At 33.2% G+C, this 20,242-nt stretch overlaps 1 protein-coding gene across 1 annotated transcript in view; it reads right to left on the reverse strand.

Annotated features, from left to right (window-relative positions):
- LOC126829315 (restin homolog) overlaps nucleotides 1–20,242 on the reverse strand; it is a 111,095-nt gene that overhangs the window by 67,928 nt on the left and 22,925 nt on the right. The gene's annotated exons all lie outside the window — the stretch shown is intronic.

A 20,242-nucleotide genomic window follows, 5' to 3' on the forward strand; every position in this document is an offset into this window, starting at 1 on the left:
TCCACTCTGCAACTTTCATTAATCAAGTAATGATTCAGATTTGTTTCATTTGATGTAAATTTACCTTTAATGAAGTTAATGTTCTTACATAATTGTGGGACCTTTTTAGTCTTGAGTTGAGGCAAGATTGCGTAACACTATAATTTATGCACAGGCTAGAAACATCAGTTTTTCAATAGACTTCTCATGCCCAACGGGAGAGCACTACCCAAGAGACCTCAGACCCCAGTCCATTCCTTATAATACTAGCTATATAATTTGTGCCTGTGCATAATTTTTGTTCCTTTATTTTATACTTTTGTATATTCTATGCTGACCTCAAAGGATTTTTCAATGCAATAAAATCCTATTCTATTCTATTCCACTTGTTTAATTAAGTTCATTACTTTTAATATATCGTTCATTACTGCAATATATACATTCAATTACACTGTGTAATTCATAAAATATATACATTCAATTACACAGTGTAATACTGTAATTCATAAAATATATCATTTATTATGTACATAAATATACTGTACTATGATTAATCAATTGGATAAAGTCCTCTGAAAGAGATATATTTACAGTGATTTCTTAAAAAGTATCTGTTGATTTAGAGTCTTTTGAAAAGTAGGGTAAATCATTCCACAGCCTTATTTATTTATAATAATTACGTTTTAAATACGGACGACTGGCGTTATATAAGAAATGTTTGAGTAAAGAGGCTTTGCATTAAGTAAACTCTATAAGCTATTTAAACACATAAATTAGATTACTCTAAAGTTTTTAACTTTTATTAGGTTTTAGATGTATTTGTATTTATAGCTATTGCATAACTTGAACTTTTTTCGTATTTTATTATGTTAACACTAATAATGAGATTTTAATTTAATATTAACTTCTTTGTTGAAGTAGCAATATTGTTATAAATTTATAAAAAAAACCAACCACCCAGTCTTTGCATGGAGTTAAATGTCACCGGAAAAGCTTTATGATTTTTCTAAATAATGCAAGTAATTTTGTCAACATATCCTTTCCATAAGTATAACACAATCCCAAATGTCAATGTTACCTGCCACAGGTAAATTTCAATGGTAGTGATTTCCGCCTTTCTCTGTGAGTAGTCTTAAAGGGGCTAAATCACTAATATTTGGGACCTAGAAATTGACACAAATGGGTCGCACGCATATAATGTAATATGAATGTATATAAACTGATTTACATTCAATCATTTCAGTTTTACTCTAATTTCAAATCATTTATATTTTGCGAAATTCGCCAGAAGTCTCAATCGAATGACAATCGCTAGCGTCTGGTTATTCCAGTCTACACCGATAGTATTTATTGCGCATGCTCTCCAGATAAGAATATTACGTCACCGTTTGACATGACTTGTGGAATAGTTCTAGCCCCGTCCTTCGAGCCCCTTGTTACAAATGGCGCTGAAATGCATTATGGTACACAATTCATGTACCAATGGTAAAATGTTTATTTTGTCTTAAATATTGGATATCAGAAGCCCATCTTTTCCCGGTAAGATCACAACATTAATGTTGATTTAAATTGACAAATAAATTGTGTTTTCAATGTCGGAGATATTGAGTTCGAGACTTAGCTACTTTAACTTTCTGCCAATAGAAATATAGAGTAGAATATGAGCAGAAGGACTAAAATGATGTCACGGATTGTGTTTTGGCGGAAAGTTACGACTACTCAGGGAGAATGGCAGAAATCTACCTGTGGCAGGTAACATCGACATTCAGGATCGTGCTATACTTATGGAAAGGATATGTTGACATAATTCCTTGCATTATTTAAAAAATTTATGAAGCTTTTCCGGTGACCTTTAAAATATTCTACATTATGAATCTTATTGAATCTTACAAACTTCCCAAACTTCTCAAATACAACTTTTGAAAACTCTAAGTCCTAAAATTTGTTGACTACCAAAATACCCTTTATTTAAACTGATTTTATAGAGAGATAAACAATGGATATGGCTGGATTAACCCAGGGACAAATGTTTTTTTCTGTGTCAGTCTTTGTTTACTTAAAATCTCTCCAGTACACTGAATGGTGTATACCTGTGAACAACAATTCAATTTTTTTTTTTTCATTTTCCCTGTTTAGTGAAAATGAAAATTATATAATTACTTAAGTTTTAATTCAGAAACATAAAAGTATTATCTATGTCAAAAAGTTGAGTTATTTTTTTTTTCAGAAATATATGATCTAACATTTTGTCTCATTCCTGTACAAATGAATGAAATGAAATGGGGTTTAACGTCCTGCTGTTCTGCTCATATACTGGGCTAATGAAGACGGGCATACGCCATACAGTGGGCTATGAGGAAAATTTAGCCCGGGCAGCGGCACTATCGCCTACTCTTATATCGAATTCCAACTGCCAAGGGATCTTTTACGTGCATTCCAATGTATACACAGGACCTTGGTTTTTCGTATCATGAAAAGGGGGGTTGGTTTCGTGGTCTATGCTGTTCGGTTTAGATCATAAGGTCTGTCATTGTCGAGTCAAGTGGTGTGGTTTTGATCCTAAGCTTGGATGAGACAGAGAAGAAGGGATACAATCCCAACCTTATGGGTTTTCTCTGGATCCCGAAATGACACACTTTGTGTTGGGTGATTTTAAACCCTCTCCCTCCCTCCTCTGTCCCCCTCTCTTTTATTCCCCCCTCCCTCTGTCTATATCTCTCTGTGTTTCTCTCTCTCTCTCTCTCTCGCTCTCCCAACTCCCTATGGATAGTAAACTTGTACAACTTTCCATAATGATTCAATAATCTCCCTCCCTCCTCTGTCCCCCTCTCTTTTATTCCCCCCCTCCCTCTGTCTATATCTCTCTGTGTTTCTCTCTCTCTCTCACTCTCCCAACTCCCTATGGATAGTAAACTTGTACAACTTTCCATAATGATTCAATAATCAAATTAATTATCTTGATCATTTAATAACAACCCTGACTGATTGACCACTTTAAGATCAGTATATTAACAAACAGGAGAATATGTCATTAACATTCTCGCAAGTAATGATCCAAACTACTACGTCAATTGACGACCAATCCCATCAGGCCATTCAACATCAGATCAATAACTATTGTCTATGGCAAAATTTTATTCTGGTTGCTAGGATACCGGCTATAGTGTTTAGATCAGAACTTACAGGAACTTACCAGGATGTTGAGATGCTCATCGTATGATTGCTTTTTATGTGGTTCGCTGAATGAATTATACAATATACACGAAGCATGCAAACATAGAGTTGATGATTAGCCTGTTTTTGTTTTACGCTTTATGAAATGAAATCGGGTTTAATGTCCCATTTATCTGTACCAGCGAGCTATTGAAAACAAGCATAGGCTATGTACTATTCATGAGGGGAATTTTGCCCTGACAGCAGCATTACAGCCTACTAATATTTCGGATTCCAACAGTCAAATGTTCTTTTAAGTATATGCCAATATGTACACAGGATTGCATACACCATGCAATATGTCTTGATGGAATTTTTGACCATGATATTTTTGCTAAAATCTTAATGGACCCGATTGTTATTTGAGGTATTTTGAAGTTCTTGCAAACTACAATATTGTCAAAGAGAGAGAGAGAAATGGCATTTAACGTCCACTCGACACAAACTAGGTCATTTCGGGACTAACATATGGTTAATTTTATTTCAATAATTTGCTTGCGCATAGGGGTCTTTATCACTGGAAGGAAACCGGAGGACCCAGAGAAAACCCACGAGGTTGGAACAATATTGTCAAAGATAATCTCTAATAGGAATATTGGTCCAAAATTGATTCAATTCTGTTCAGTATTTCCGTCTTCATTAGCCCAGGTTAGGAGCAGAACAGTAGGACGTTAAACTCCATTTCATTCCATTTGTTCAGTATTTACAAAGATATGGTAAAAAGTTAATTTCCCAACATTTGGCATCCTCTATAAATAGTATAAACAAATCAGTGCCACCTATAAGTGCTATGGGACAATCTTTTGATGGGCCTCTTTTTAATCTGAATGAATCCAAACCAGGAGATTATCTTCTAACGACATTTTTTTATGAAAGGTCAATAATCAATTTTAATACATTTTAGCGTTGATCGAGTTGTGAAATACTAGATATTGTTCAAAATGCAAATGTCCATCAGATAAATTATTAATACACAAAGCTTGACTATCTCTATAAATATTTATATTATGTAATGGTTTTATTGATTTTCACAAACTCAAGTCTTTAATAAATCTATATCTTTCCTTCTACTGCTATTCATCTATCAACTATTATTCACCATGTATTCATAAAATAACTAAGAATCAGACATAAATATTTCATCCACGAGGAGGCTTCAATTATACAGTAATATTCTTCTGCTCTGTGAAATGAAATAGGGTTGAACCTCCTACGTTTCTGCACTGACTGAGCTAATTAAAGATGGGCATATAGCCATGCAGTGTATTTATACATCAAATTTGTACTGCAATACATATATTGCAGTCAAAACACATTATTACAATGTATACATTTTTTTGACAGCCCTAATTACCAGTATCTGAAATATAAATTAGAGTGTTTAACATCTACTCTACTCAAACTAGGTCATTTCGGGATTAACATACAGTTCAATTTTATTCCAATAAATTGTTGGGGGGTATGTGTCTTTGCAGTCGGAGTTTGGGAAAATTAGAGGACCCGTAGAAAACCCATGAGGTTGGACAGGCAACCCTACTCCTTGTCAAGTACAAGCAGGGAATCGGCACCACGCCACTCGACTCAGTGACAGATGTGGTACAACACCCCAAAAAATAAATTGGATAAAATCAAAGATACATTAGTTAAGAGTTTAATAAAGAGTTGGTCATTCTTGCTATAATAATTCAAAAATAATTCAAATTACTTCATTCTCAACCAAGTTATCATTGTAGTTTTGACAAGATGTGTGCACAGTGGTAACCAGGGCACTGGTATAATCAGGACTTAGCCTCGCTTTCCCATTTTTAAATTAAATTTTTAAATGGCGAACCATTTTAATCTAGTTAAAATCTTGAGTATCCAATGCCAATGAGAGTCCATTATGGTCTTGTTTTGTTAATAAATGTCTAATTAATAGTTTATATAACATTTCAGCCCTAAAGAAAGACCTGCAATAGGCAGATTTAGCTCTTGCATGATGTATGTTTAATTGCTGACTTCTAAATTTTCTTTTTTCTTATAGACCTTAGAAAATCACTTAAAGTTTTCTGATCATAAGAAATAAAATTAAAGAGAGTATAACATTTAGTTGATGGTTTTATTGTCTTTCAAATTGGCATGTGACATGGCAATCACTATATGCTATAAAAGTATTCTACCCCTAACAAGCACCCCAAACAAACATATGTTTTCTATGACTCCAATAACAACGGTTTTTATCTTCAATGAATCTCTTTTTAACAATTGGGAACGGAAAGGATAAATATATTTGTGCTCTGCCTGAAACGAATAAACAAACGCAAGATGATGGTGTCTTGGTGTGAAATGTCATTTATCAACTGATGACTGAATCATGGGTTCTGACAGTAATTAATATAAAGATATATGCTTATTAGAACTATCAAGCAATTACTCGAAGAACCTCATGCTTTTGCTGAGGATCAAATAAATGTTGGACTGAATTGGAACCTATCTGTCTGGCCAGATACAGCTCCAATTATTTTATAACTCGTATATATATAATATGATGTTTGAATTCAAAGTATGATCACTTTTTATGTATTGACTAGATTTTGTAAATTACCTTACCCTGTAGAAAGGTAACAAATGTCCTACCACAAAAACAATGTTTTTTATTACCTGTATGACTACGGTTGGATATTTTTATTACCTGTAGAACTACCAGTGGATATGATAAATACATTTTACTACATGGTAGTATAATGTTCGAATTCAAAGTATAGTGAATTTTAATGTATTCAGTAAATTATGTCAATCACTTTGCCTTGTAGGTTTGATGTATGGTTACTTCTAATGTTATTCAGTAAATTATATCAATCACCTTGTAGAAAGGTAACAAGTGTTTTATAACAGGTAATTTAACGAGTTTACACCTGAATGTTGACAGGTATAATGGACTGACAGGTAGCTACAGGTATCAATAAAACAGTGTCTTGACCGCCACACAGTAGGTCAGTGAGATATCTGTGTTGATGTTTGATGACCTAAAGACCAATTCGACTCTACGGTATAACAACTCAGAATCTATTCAGCCCAAATACTTTGTTGATATGAAAAATTCAGAATTCACAACCCAGCAAATACTGTTTATCCGAATCTTGTTACGCTCAGAATCTGTTCCTGATATCGGCAGAAATAACTAAATTTAAATTTGAAACCATAAACTCCCGTGGAGGGACAAGCAACCCTACTCTTTGTCACATAAAAGCTTGAGATCGAAACCATACCACTTGACTCAATGACAGACTTTATGGTCTCAAGTGCACGCCTTAAGCCCCTCCCCCCCTCCACCCAACCACCAGAAATTTTATTAAAATAAAATGTTATTTTTGTTTCGTTAATTCAGCGAGTCACTCCATTAATGTCAAAAGACATAGCCTTATGATGATAGAATAGGCTGGTTTCCCCTTGTCAGTGATACAGGGTGTATTATAACTGTCCTTAAATAGTTAGTGGTCTGATTCCCATTTGTTTACAAGTTATGACGGCTAAATCTATTTGCTAAGGCCAGTTTGCACTGTGTTGTGCACGGCAGCTACACAGGGTGTAGATATTGTCTAGAAATAGTGTCTGGTTTGGAAGGGACAAACAACAGAACTAAGGACAGCATGTTAAAGATACCTTAATAGCTGAAAATCGATATATAAGAGTTGCCCACAGCGTTGCTGCCAGGGTAAAATATTCCTCAGAGAAAACTGCATGGCTTTATTATCCCGGTTAATTAGTGCAATAAGGTCAGACGCTGAATTTTATTTACGTTGATTTGATTCAGATTGCAGGTTGCTACTATATGGACAACTCATCAAAATTCAGAAGATGAAATCTGATCATCAGAAAGAAATCGGTGTTTGTGTTTTATTTTATCATCCGTTACCAGAATCAACAAAATCAATTATTGTACGTGACTTGATAAACAGACACTCATACTTCTGTCTTAGTCAGAGAATCTTAAGATTGCAAGATAACCATTAACGAACCAATATTCACAAGGTCAATCTTTATGTGGGTGAAGTATATTGACAACAAATAATATAGCAAAAGCTTTCTCTGGACATATACTACATCTCTGGAAGAGAAAGTCATAGAATGATGAAAATCAACAAGATACATCCCATCCCAATGCTTCACACCAAAAATCAGTTATATAAACTGTAATCTTTATTATGTTCATGGGCGGACATGCTACATCACAATATCTTTCAAATCTTTAAAGCTGTTCTTTTATAACACTGTATAAATTTATGAAGCTAAAATTTGTTGGGCAAACAAAAAAAAAGAATCAAACATACAACAGGGCCTATTCAAAAACACAAAGACTGCCTTTAAAGATACATTGTCCCAAAAGTATTTATCGGGTGGTTATTTCCAATAAAAGTATGGCAAACTTGGTATATATGGAAAGTATATAGACACACAATCATACTAGAAAAGTACTGGATTACCCGACAAACACCCATGGGGCAAGCACTGGGCAAAACTAGCTATAGGAATCTTTTGGCGAATACAAAGCTTTGAGAGGGATTTGAAGCAAATTTTTTAAAAGATTAGTTTAAATATATTTGAAGTCATATTATCAAATCACACAGTTTGTATGTGGGAAAGTATCTTTAATAGGTTTGCTTGGATGAAACTCCTACAGTTGGAGAACGCAATTTAGAATGATTCAGACAAAAAAATACTATGCTCCCTTTAACAAGTTTGCTTCGTTGCTGATGTAAAGTGATGTTTGAAGTCTCCCTTTAATAAGTTTGTATTGTGGCTGAAGTAATGTTTGAGGTTTTCCTTAAATAAGTTTGCATTGAGGCTGAAGTAAAGTGATGTTTGAAGCTTCCCTTTATAATAAGTTGGCAATGGGGCTGAAGTAATATGCTTGAAGTCTCCCTTTAATACTGTAAGTTTGGGTGGATGATGTAAAGTAATGTTTAAAGCTTCCCTTTAATAAGTTTGTGTCATGGATGAAGTAAAATTATGTTTGAAACTTCCCTTTAACAAGTTTGTGTTGTGGCTGATGTTTGAAGTAGTAACGAAGACAAACAATGAATAAATGTAAAAGATCTCCAACCGATTTAAACCATTAAATATCGTGGAATATAATACCTCCATGACGTCTGATTAGTCATCTGTATTCATTTTAACCAGATAAATGTACGCGATGTATTTCTTGTTCCGTTGAGAATATCAGACTGGTAACTGAGATAAATGCTGAATAAATATTCCACGGCTCTAGAATTAGCCTTGAATACAATCTCTAACAGAAATACGATTAGTCACTACTGGTAATCTTGACTCATCAGAAATGTCCAAAATAATTTGTCTTCCAAGAATAATGATGTGATCACTGTTAGTTCTTATATTCACCCTTTTTTCTTAGACTGTTTCCCTTTCATTTTGAGTGACGTCTGTAACACTAATTCCCCCAGTTTCCCTAAAATCCTTCTATCACCTGAAAACTTGGGAGAAAGAAGTTAAATGACTTTAACCTGTAGACAAGCTGTGATAATTCATCCAACAGTGTCAAATCAACCCAGTTGATAATTCTTACAAACACCATTTAAACATTTCAAACTAACACAAGTTCAACGGGTACGAAACACACACAGGTGTTAAATTTAATAAACAAAAAACTTAAGTCAGCTTGAAAGAAAGTCAAGGTTTTGTTTAACTTTAATAGGAAGGAATGGACTGGACTGGGGTTATGTCTCGTTAATGCTAAAACTATGGGTAATCTGAGTCTGACATTTGGTTGTTCGTGCAATTTGAGAAAGAGAATTTATCTGCATAGTGTTTACACCAACTCTTGAAATTCCAACTGCCAAGGGATCTTTTATGCACACTACCAATTTTTACATTGAGACTCAGTTTTGCATCACACAACAGCCGTACTTCTTTTTTCAACACCTCAGCCTCAAAGACAAGTGAAAACTTGACTTGAAAATTCTCATTTCTATATAACTTGGAATAGTGTAACAATAAGAGTCCCAATAGCTTTAAAAACTAGATCATTTTGGAACTAACATACCGGTATGGTACAAATTGTGCATAAGAGTCTTTAGCAGTGGGAGGAAATTGAAGGGCCCTACTCCTTGAAACCAGTGATAGACCTTACAACACTGGTCCATTGAACCTCAACAACTGGAAAGCAGCAATAATAATATGTGAAAGACATCAAATGATATTCTCTATCATAAATTGATGCTTAATCATCTCAACTCTTTCAATATTCACTTGTTTATAGAATTAAATACACAGCCCATCAGGACAACAGAATTGTTAGAATTAAATACACTGAAACTACTATCTTGTAAGATAAACACAAGAGTTCTATGGATAAACAATTACTGTACTTAATCAGAGATAAGTTTCTACAATGATTCTCTTGTCATTTTCAAGCACACTACTGATACAGTCTTGTAGTTCTATAATATAAATTAATACAGTATTAAAAAAAGAGAGGAATGTTTCAGAACATCCTACAAATGGGTTATACAGTATCACAATATGGGTTATAAAGTAAAGTACATCTAGATGTAATATTATGGGTTATACATGTAAAGTATCACAATATCACACACCTGATGTAATATGGGTTATAAAGGAATTTAGTAATAATATATGTGATAATTGATATTACATATCTACGATTTCATTAATATTTAGATTAAGATTTTCAAAATATACTGTAGATATTATAATGCACTGTATAACTTCATTACTATGCTTACGAAAAGAAATGGGTTTTAACATCCTACTATTCTGCATCAACAGGCCTATATATAGGGCTAATGAACACGACTTGCACATATAAATTTTTATCATTATTAATTTTTTTTTAAAAAATATAAAAATTAAATATTATAATTTAACAAATGTAGATCTGTTGAGTGTAATGAGCCATATTTATTCTTTATATAAAAAGTTATAATTTTAAACCTGTATATAAACAACATTACACTATAATCTGTTAATTATTTACATATTCTATACGCTTACATTAAGAAGGCTTTTATTTACAAATGTAAGACATTTCTTTAAGATTTGATTTTATTTAAACCAGATGCAATGAATCATACTGTACAGTTTAACATATCCATATTTATAACCAGAATATCATACACAACATCAAACTTGTGGTGTTTCATTTTAAACAAGATTAAAACCAGAAATTGTGTTGAAAGTAAATTTGATTAAAGGTAATTAATGCATTACACAGGTAAAACTCTTCTTTAAAAATATAAACCAGAACACCTCATCTATTATACTGTCTAGAAACATACACACCCCACATGTACCTCCATCAAATAAAACATCATAAGTACTTGTATAAAAAAACAAACAGAACAGACAAGGGCGACAACATGAAAATATGGGCGTATAAAAATTAACTATGAAAGAAGGTACCAAGTAAATAAGATGAGTAGCAGGTTTACACTATGAATTTTACACAATAATTATATCTGTATATCTAAATTAAAATATTGTTAACGATAAAATCACAGGTGTACAGGTAAATTATATTTACTAATGAGAAATAACGTTTATATCTCTCTCATTAACAAGATATACTGGAATGGCTTACATGAAATATACATGTATCAGCAGAAATGTTCAAAGCAATTTTATAACCCAAAGGACAGTTACAATATTTAAAGATTTATAAAAAAAAAAAATGCATTTCAAACTACCAATTTACATGTACTGTAACAGCAAAAATATTCAAAAAGATTTATATAAATAAAAAAAATTGTAAAATTAATTTTCTCTCATCTTATCTAACTTATAATTTTATTACAAACTGTAAAATTAAGCAGAATTTGATGCTGGATGAATTTTTCACCTGCATATAGATTCAGGTGTTTTAGTAGTGTTAAGGAAGACAAATTGAAATGTCAAATATAATTGAAATGTATTAATAGTCATGACCATATATGATCAGTGGTATAGCACTATGATTTTCTTTAAGGGTGGCGGGATGGGAGCTAGGGGTCTCCCGAGAAAATTCATGGCAAAATATGTAACGATATGTCTTGGATAATGAACACAATCTTCAGAAATAATCACATCTTGGCATCGATCAGAAAAAAGGGAGAATTGGCCAATGGAGATAGAATATGGCTAGTTTTACACTACTGATACCACTGATGACAAATTGGAGAAAATGCAAATTAATACAAACTTTGTTTAATGGTGAGAAAACACAGATAGAGATGTTTATGTAAAACTGCAACAATTCATGATAAGACACTATTTTATAGACTTCTCTCCTTCAGTAAAACTAAAGAGATAAATATTCATTCAACAGTTCATGATAAGGCACTGAATTTTATCAGAGAATAACAAGGATTATAAGAGAGGGAAAGACAGAGAGAAATGGGGTTGAACGTCCACTAAAAACAAAATAGGTAATTTTGGGACTAACATATACAATCTTATTTCAATTATTTGCTTGCGTGTTGGGGTCTTTAGCAGTGGGAGGAAACCAAAGGACCCACGAGGTTGAAAGGCAACCCTACTCCTTGCCATGTACAAGCAGGGAATCGAAACCATGCCACTTGACTTAATGACAGACCTTATGATGCAATGCACATGCATTAACCATTCGGCCACCCAACCCTTGAAGGATTATAGAAGACAGAATTGTATCTTATCAGAGAATACACAAGGATAATAAAATCTGAAAGTCTGGCTACAGATGTAGAATTTATAAACTATAATATATTTATATCAACTTAATGTAATTTGTTTATATTCAGTGAATTTCTTCCAGACAAGGTTCCTATTATTATTTTGCCAAGATATACATAACAGATCTTTTCTAGCCATCTTGATTAACTGCCAACAAGTTAAAGGAACACGTACTTCCCTACAATGGTGCGCTATTAAAATGAAGACAAGACACCTCTCGTCGAAATGTCATGTGTTATTCTCATACAGTTACTAAAATTCCCTTAAACAATTTGAAAAATAAACTGTGTTTAGTGGCATGTCAGCACGAATTGAACTAAATTGCTCAAAACTTATGGTTAAAAATCAAAACTTTTTAATCCTAATTTAATGAATGATATTAAGAATTGGACAATACAATGGTTTGTCAGCAGAATTTCTAGGGTTTTTATTTATTCATTGTGACAAATGTATGGTTATAATGCACATGTACCAGTATCACCTTGTCATGAACTTATAGTTCCGAACAGAGTTATATCCGTTTTTTTTTTATTCGGAGTATATCTGATGTTATTCATGCACAGGGTATACAATGTGGAAATTGGTTGGAATTTGGATATCAGTTTTTTTCCTATTTGTTCTTGATTCCGAAAACATGAATATAAGGAACTTCAGTAGCACCTGTATCAGTCAAAGAATCTCCTTTATTGTCCATTTAAACCCCAATTAGAACAATACCAGAATGTAATATAAGAACTATGGCACCAAACTACCACATGTGGCAGTCAAAGAATCTCCTCCATTGTCAATATTAGTATATTGCAATAAGGAACTAAGGAACCACCTGTGGCAGTCAAAGAAACTCCTTTATCGTCCCTTTACACCTGAGTAGAACAATATGTAATGGTATATGAGAAAAAACACAGTTGTATATCAACCCATACAACCACCAGATGCCCTGTCTAATCTATTTATATACTAAGTTTATGTTCTGGAAGTTCCAATGTTAATTACATCACCATCCAGTCCTCAGCCATTCCAGTAAGTTATAAAAGAATTTTGAAAGAATTCATTTAGGCATGATTTTTTTTCTACTCCTCTTCAAACAAGAGGGAGACATGGTTTAATGTCCACTTGACACAAACTAGGTAATTTTGGGACTAACATAATATAATTCAATCTTATTTCAATAATTCGCTTGTAAGAGTCTTTACCAGTGGAGGAAAACTGGTGGACCAGGAGAAAACCCAGGAGGTTGGACAGGCGACCCTACTACTCCTACTAATCTCACCATCAAGCTAGGAATCGAAACGATGCCACTTGACTCAGTGAAAGACCTTGTTAACTAGTGTGCTAACTATTTGGCCTCCCAATCCCCCGAGAATGTGAGGAATGGTAAGTAAAAACCAGTATATATAAACCATGAATAACAATAGTTGTATAGAACATATACAGTGTATGGAAATGAAATGAAATGGGGTTTAACATCCTGCTGTTCTACACCCCCTGGGCTAATGAAGACAGGTATACTCCATACATTGTGCTATGAGGCTCATATATCAAATTCCAACTGCCAAGGATTCTTTCATGTACACACCTATGTCTACATGGGACATCAGGGTTTTTGTCCCATCCAAACAACTAAATGTTTTTGCTTGCAAAACATTCGAGGTCCTCTGTCAAGCACAACTGGCATTGTGTATGGAACCAGGTACAACAATAGGTTTGTACAGGTGTTATAGTAATAATTATATAAATCTACATGTTTTGTAATACCTGTATACTTAATAATCATAACATACATAAGCCACCCACACATATAGATGAAAAAACCTCAGCAGAACGCTAAAATCGATGTACCATAAAAACACAAACATTTCAACCATCTTTACTCTGTTGATTCAACAATGGTAGACTAATTGAATATTAAAATGTATAAATATGCCTTAGATACAAATGAAATGAAATGAAATGAAATGGGGTTTAACGTCCTACTGATCTGCTCCGAACTGGGCTAATGAAGACGGGCATACGCCATACAGTGTGCTATGAGGGAAATTTTGCCCGGTCAGCGGCATTACGGCCTACTCTTAATGATGTATCAATTGTCAAGAAAGCCTGATCTCTCTTATTAAACTTAATAAAATATCATCCATGACAGATTGTGATTTGATAATGGACCATAGCGGTCAGTTATCTGTAGTAATTTGTAAGTATGTATAGAAGTGGTGATATATATCAGTATATCTATCAGGTATATCAGAGTACATACTGTGATAAATATATAGACATATCTAACTATCATACATTATCTACTGTGTCAATCAGGAGTCTTAAAGTCATACTATTAATCAGTCTATATCAGAGAGAGAGAGAGAGAAAGAGAGAGAGAGACGTTGGTTGACACTTGCATCCATGACAGATCTTCCCAAGTGCAAACATTGCATTAATTTTCCATTTCTATTAGGAAATGGAGCCAAACGAAAAAAAAGCCGAAAAAGGGCCTTATGCTTTTTGCACAGCTTTTTTCCTTCTATTTTTATTTTCTAGGGCATCAAATCTCCTAGTCCCCTGACTTCAAAAGAAAACATTGTACACTATTACAACAAAAGTTGCACAAAACTAGAAAATATTCTAACTTACATAATTTAATCTGATTCTCGTTAAATTATCTTAAAATTTAAAACTTGGATTAATCCAGAAACTTGTCTCAAGTTCATTCAACATAACACCATAAAACACATTCCATATCTTCATATCAATATTCACATAGTGAGAGTTGTAGCCCTTTTCTTCTATAAAAAATTATGTTGCCTTGAATAGATCAACTATCTATTTATTACCCCTAATAATCCCTCTACATAATATCGTGAATCATTCAATAAAAGTAACAACTTCAACGATAATAATCTGACCTATAAAAATTCAATATACACATTCAAAATGTAATAAGAAGATATTTTTGATAAAAATATCAAAACCTGATTTTAGATATACACCAACATAAAAATACCTGTGAGGTGTAATTAGTTTTCAGTCTTTTCTAAAAACAGATCTTTCTCAATAGATGTCGATACATGACCAGTTGATCTTTTATTAGTTTTTTTTTATCAAAAGAAATGTAAGATATTACCCTAATATTCTAGTCTACTTAATAAATTTAAAGATGAATAATGTAAGTTTTAAGAATAAGTTGTGCGTTCTTGCTATAATATTTGAAAAATAGATAATTAAAAATGAATAAATATTGAAAACTTTAGTCAAATTACTTTATTTTTCAGCAAAGTTATGAATGTTTGAAATTTTGACAAGAAATAGCTTAGATTGTATGGTAGAACGATTGCCAATTAACAGTTCATATTTCCAATATTTATCAATATGTTGATACACAACCAGTTGATCTTTTATTAGTTATTTATTAAAATAAATGTAAAATACCCTAATACATACTGAATTAATCTCAATGATATGCATGTTCACATCTTCATTTATAGATTAATGTATATTGTTAATTTATCTATGTATAGAGCCACAGTGACATGTTGAGTGTGGAGCTGACTCACTGACCAAAAGTAAAGATATGTAACATTGTAATCATGATGTAACATAACAATTGAGAAACACAGAAAACAATTTTTATGAGAAACAAATTATTGATTTTATAACTGCTTCAAGTAGTACTACTGGTTCTCAGACTTCAACTTTGTTCTTCCTTTCGTGAACAAAACTACAAACAGGATAAAGTTCTTTCTAAGTTTTATTCTTTAAGCTGTGAGACAAAAATTAGTCACAAATCTTCCCCGTTCTCAAGAATAATATCTGGTTGGATATGGCTGTGATTCTGTCCCATTCCCACTCTCTCTTTTATAGGTGCCCACACCCCTAACTTGTTCAACAAAATATATTCCATCACCATGATGCAGTTTCATAAACAAGAGGGGATATAATATAACTATCTGAAATGGTAAATGACCACACTGTTTATTATCTATAGGCCATTTATCATATCCAAATATCACCCATTTTCATTGTATTATGTGCTATATTTCTTGTTTCTGAATTTGGAACCAATAATTGGTCAAGGACATAATATTATTAGAGCCATAATATTGTTACATTCATCCTCATCCCTTCAATGCCACGTAAATCTGCTTACTGCAGGTCTTTTTTCTGGCTTCAAATGTTATATAAATTATTATTTAGACATGTATTCCCACAATACGCCCATAATCAACTCTCTAGACCATCAGATGGTGGAGATTTAAATGGATTTGAACACCCTCGCAATATAAAATGGAGAATCAAGGTAATAAACAATCTACGCTACATCTTCCATCATAACTTGGCTCAGAATAAAGTAATTTGAATTAAATATTCAATATATTCTTTTTTTCATTATCTATTTTTGAACTATTATAACTAGAACAGTCAGCTTGATCTTTATCTAAATGTTACATAATGTACAATGTACCTTTAATGAGTATGTTACAGTCTATAAATATGTTATACTAGCAGATGACACGGCGCTGCACAGGTTGAAAGTATACAACACGGAAATTGGAAGCAGTAGGCCAATGCCCCCTAGATGTTACTCCCTGGTCCAAGCTACCCTAGTGTAGCCTCCAACCCTGAACAGACAGACAAATAAACAAATGACAGTCAAAAATATTAGTAGAGATTGTAAAGCAAGGTAAAAAAGAAAACACAGTAATAAAATCAACTTACCATATTCATATAAATTTATATTTTAAACGAAAATTAACAATTCCATTACCATATAATAAACCATTATTTTCCTATTACCATAAAGCAATATTTTCAACTAAGGTTCTATCTCGTCAGACATTGATGTGATACATATCAAAGTAACACTGTATAGATAGAACCACAGTATAACATTTAACCCCTGACCTTTCAATAGGGGTGTTGCCCTATTATTTCATGACTTTGCCAAGAACTAAATCATACTAATAGAAAGTCTTCAATCAAATTTATAAAATTTAATCAAATAAAATAAAGGAATATTCCATCAAAATTTAATCACACAAATCTAATGTGGGTCCATTTCTTTTTTAATAATTCGCTTTAGCAGTGAGAGGAAAGAGGAGGAAACGGAAAACACTGAGGTTGTATAGGCTACCCTAACGTACAAGCTTGGTATCATAACCACACCACTTGACTAAATTACAGACCTTATGATCTAAAGCGCACACATTAGAACATTCAACTCACTTTTAACCTAGCCTTAGGCTTAACCTATGTTTTTTTTATATATAAACAATCCATGCCCAGTTTAAAATAATATTATTAAATTTTTCCTTTTTGATTAGAAACCAAAAATTTATGATTTTAGTTATTTTTATTTATAAGCTTTGACCCCCTTGAACCCATGACTTGCACTGCTAACACACCTTATGATCTACAGTATGTGCGTTCAACCACCTGGCCATACCTATAGTCCCATATTAGAGACCTGGTCACCCCTACTCAGACAAACAGCCACCCTCTCCCCCCATATTAAACACCAGGCAACCTCCTTCCCCATGCTAACCCATGTCCATCAGGCCACCCCCTTCCCAATTATTAGACCATGAGGCCCTGACCCTTATTAGACCGCAGGCCACCCCACCCCATTATTAGACCACCACGCCACCCCCTCCCTCCATGCTAGACACCAGGCAACCTCCCCCCACCCCCATGCTAGACACCAGGCAACGCCCTCCCTCTATACTAGACAGCAGCGCCCCTCCTCCCCCCAGCCTAATATTAGACCACCAGGCCACCCCCCTTTCCCCTTATTAGACCACCAGGCCACACCCTCCCCCCATATTAGAAACCAGATCACCCATCCCCCTCTAGCCATGTTATACCACTAGGCCATCCCGTCCCTCCATGCTAGTCACTAGCCCCTCCCCCCTTTATTAGACACCAGGACACCCTCTCCTCCCATATTAGACCACCAGACCACCCTTTTCCCCCATATTAAACCAAGAGGCCACCCCTTCCCCCCCCCCCCCCTCATGATGTTAAACTCCATTTCATTTCCCCCTCGTGTTTCTATATCGTAAACATTGGTTCCCTGACAGAAGTTGTTTGAACTTTTGGTTAGATATATTAACCAGATGAACTTTCGGTTAGATGTATTAACGTTTATTTCCGGTGCCAAGTTTAACATGAATGATACTGACATATTAACCTTTAAATTACCAGGTAATTCCTGGTTTCTATCTTCTCCTACAGTTGAGAATAGTACTAAGATAGACAGGTAAGTTGAATGAGAAATCTATAAACAGGTGTGTCAAATACCAAAGGTATAATTTATAAGGTGTAATTTGTTTCAGGTATTTTGTTAATGGAATGATTGATATCTCAACTTTTATTCGATTGGATTATGGATTATGACTTTGGCAATTTCAAATGGACTAGAATGGAGTTCTGTGTCTTATGTTGAGATAAACATATATTTTTTGATTTCTGGGGTTCTGTTTGAAATGTGTGATCGAAGAATTTTGACCAAATATTTTAGTCTATATTTTTTTTCTCATTTTCTAATTGTCAGGAATTCTTTTACATGCACAAGAATAGACCTTGATTATTCGACCCACATTGTCGTAAAAAAAAACCCAAAAAACAAACAAAATAATAAAAAAAAGGTTCCCTAGAAGTATCTCGTAACAGTGTGTTTTCTAATTGATGGTTAAGTATTAATGAATTATTGAAGAAATCTAAGAATCTAAATCCTTTCAGTGCTTTATCTATTTATTTATCTATATCTATATGTAAAAAAATAAAATAAAGAACAGAATATATTGGTCAATCTGTACAACATCTAGCTGCTATGTAAGAATAATCCAAGTTTGTTAATCAGGGATTATTTTCTTTGGGATTTTGTACAAGTACTTTTATCCTGCTCTTCCCTTCCTGTATTACTAAGTACTGTTACACAGAGATTCTTCTATCCTTCTACCACTTCCAGTGAAAGATTTATTCGTCACTACCTTGGAATTTTATAAATAATGTATAGAGATGTGAACAGTGATTTAATTATTTTTCTCAAGACAGAGTCAATAAAAGATTAAATTGTCTATTATCTGTTCTATAATAGATTTATTTCCTTGTTTAACACTATCTAATGTTGTTTCTTTTATTCCAATTTATGCTGACAGTTTGCTTAATATAAATATACAGGAGGTAAATCGGTTTGATTCAGGTCAAAATAAAATGTTGAATTGGGTTCATTCGATGTATTATTTCAGTTAGATATGGGAAAATATTTATACAAAGTTGCATTTCAAATAATAAGAGAAAATTAGCACCCAGCTTGTATTATACTAGAGATAACAGATTAAACTTACATAAATATCCAAATACCGATTAAATTCTAGGAATAGTTTTACTTTATATTATCTTCCTGTTTAAAAACACTAGAAATGAAATGAAGTGAGGTTTAATGTCCTACTGTTCTCTGCTCCTACTGAAGACTGTTAAAATCACATGTCCATATTACAGTATATCACTGCTGTCAGCAATAATTGGTCTAATGAAGAGCTTAAAAACACACACAACTTACATATTTCAACTTACTGCAGTATATCAATGCTGTGTCAGTTAAATTCAGATTGAATAACAATATGAAGCATAAATTTAACATTATTTTATGTAAATTTTATTTAACAAAACAATTTATAAAATCAATTTTTGTAGAGAAAAATAAAGATTTTGTAAATTTGTTTCTAAATTAACTTGAAGAGTGTGTACGAAAACAATAGATTAAATTTCTATCTGTTATTAACATTTTTACACTACATTATACTGTTCAAAGTCTGAGTTTACTCTTTCAATTTCCATATTTTCATAAATTCCCTTTATGAAACCTGTTAAATTTGTATAAAATGCAAATTCCATGCTGTTAATGGCCAACACTGAATTTTAAATATCATATAATCTGAGAAAACAGATAATAAAAATTGTCTTCTTTCTCAATTACGGGAAAAGTTGTCATATTCAGGATATATTTCTGGAATATAAAATATTTGTGGGTGACAGAAAGTTTAAAAAGATCCATGGAACTCCCCTATGTATATAATTTATTCAAATGAAATCATCTCTTGACTTAATTCAACTGACTGGATAAACAAACAAACTGAATCAGACACCATCACCAAGACTTTATCTAATTAGTAAATACCAAAAAAAGTGGACTCAATTATTTATGTGGACTGCCTTTCTGCAACTCTTGTTGTCAGAGAAAGTTCATCAGGATTTTCCAGCGTGGTTCCCTCTTGTCAGTGGTGCAGAATAGAGGGCCTGGCCAGGGACAATGTATAGTTGATTGGATGAGACAAAAAAAACCAAGATCCTATCTACA

Source organism: Patella vulgata, chromosome 8 (genome assembly GCF_932274485.2).
Source record: "Patella vulgata chromosome 8, xgPatVulg1.2, whole genome shotgun sequence".
NCBI lineage: Eukaryota > Metazoa > Mollusca > Gastropoda > Patellidae > Patella > Patella vulgata.